Source organism: Hylaeus anthracinus, unplaced genomic scaffold (assembly GCF_026225885.1).
Source record: "Hylaeus anthracinus isolate JK02 unplaced genomic scaffold, UHH_iyHylAnth1.0_haploid 4, whole genome shotgun sequence".
In the NCBI taxonomy this organism is placed as follows: Eukaryota; Metazoa; Arthropoda; class Insecta; order Hymenoptera; family Colletidae; genus Hylaeus; species Hylaeus anthracinus.
Genome location: NW_026535289.1, coordinates 13,724,488 through 13,726,543, shown reverse-complemented (window position 1 = coordinate 13,726,543; position 2,056 = coordinate 13,724,488).

Here is a 2,056-nt window from a genome sequence, read left to right as displayed (position 1 = left end):
ATTCTACTTTATTTCGAATTACAGCATTCTTGAATCGAAGGATCCGAAGGTGCGAAGCATTTTCACACTCTTACACGCTGTTTAGGATCCTGTTAGTTTGAAATTAGGGCATTCTGATGTTAGACCATCTAAGGAGCGAAGCATTTTGACATTCAAGATTTTAGAACTCTATTACTTTGAAATTATAGCATTCTTATATTAAAGCATTTAAAGAGCGAAGCATTTTGACATTAAGATTCTATTGTTTTGAAATTGCAGCATTTTTAAATTGAAGCACCCAAGGAGCGAAGCATTTTAGAATCGCAGCACTTTGGTATCGTAAGAATTAGCTGGTTGGTTTTCATTTTGGCGGCACACCACCGTTGTCGCTCGTTCCGAACAAAGTCGTTTTTAGTAGAGATTCGTGTTAATCTATATATCCATTCAGGCTCTAAAATATTTGGTTATCGAAGCATTCGTACATTTTACCATCGAGTGGACGGTTTTCGTAGCCGAACTGTAATTGGTAGCCGCGCTCATTTTGGCAACGGTTCGTCAAGTTGTTGCGTTGGATCTCTATAGTCACCGTGGATCCATTCACTCGGGAGCTTTGGAACTTTACGACCTCGCGGAGGAAACGTTAAATTTCCTGTTAAGAGAGACCGCGTATCGCTGCATGGCGAAGCTATCGGCTGAACTGTCTACGTGCCAACCCATTGAAATTCCATCTTCCTAAAAAGAAAGCTGTTAGGATCTCAATGATCTTCGAAACATGGAAAGTGACGCTTTGACGTTATTCGTTCTTATAACTCTGTGACTCCGGAAGTCGATAGCTCTCGAACGAAACCTTTAGAAACCTAGTATTATTTCTAAAGGAAATTTTTTTTTTTCGCTTTTGGTGTTCTAAATTCATATTTCAAGTTCGGCCATTTGATCCAGGAACACCCTATATATTCCATAATTCGATCTTGCATTAAAATTCTTACTCCATCCCGTTCTACGTTAAGCGCTCCAAACGCGAGTCCGCGAGATTTCAACGAATACAAATTTAATTTCTCGAGTTATTCTCCATTTGCATCTCGTAACAGCGATTGGGATAATTTTCTCGAAAAATGTCTCCTTTATTCGTGCGTTTCGGTAATGTTTCCCAATAATTGGAAGATACGAATTCTCTGCCCGAACTGTCGTAAAAGTATACGGGCAGTTATTCGTTTTCTGTTTTCCGCGCGCCGTTATTACTGACATATACGAGGTAGACGAAGACACCGATGTCGAGTTATATCGTAGAAAGAGGTTTCCCCAGTTTCGAGGAACGCTGGCATCGAGTCAAAACCCTGGGAACGATTAAAGTCCCTGATCGGCGTTTGAGATCGGTCCACGGACCTCTTTGTTGAGATTTTTACCACCGATTTATCGTTCGAACTTGTGGCTTCTCGGTTTCGGTCAATGCGCCAGACGCGAATCGCGTTCGAACGTCTTTTATTGCGACTTCTGGTGAAGGAGCTGACTCTGACCTAGTGCCACGCATTATTTCCAAGTTTGCTCCGTGATTCTCCTTTAGTTGTATCTTTTAATTTAGTAACGTTCCGAATCCTCGTACTTTTCCACGGATTTATATTCATATTTATACAGAAAGTACACGTTTACTTTCAATGATTTACTTATATTTTTCGTTCGACGATATTTGGATACTTGGTTCGTTTAATTTTCAGAGATGTTGTACTATTGATGTTCTTTTCTTTATTTTTATATTTCGTCATTTGTAAGAAAACGAATTTTTATAATGATATGTGTAAGCATACGAGTGCGAAGAAAATCGTGCGAAAATTACACGAACGGGTATGTCTGTTAGGCCCAAGGTGGGGAATCCAGGCTCCCCTACTCGGTTGCTTTGGGATGCGCGGTGAACCACGGCGCAGATCACCCAATCTGCTCTCCTCTACGCTCTGCACTGCTCCGGCGACTTCTCACTCGGCGGGTGTGGCTCGTGGAAGTGGTAGGACCCGTGCGTGGAGCTCGGCTCGTGGACACCTTTGGTGGACGACATCCTTGATGCGCGACATCCGTGGTGGATGAC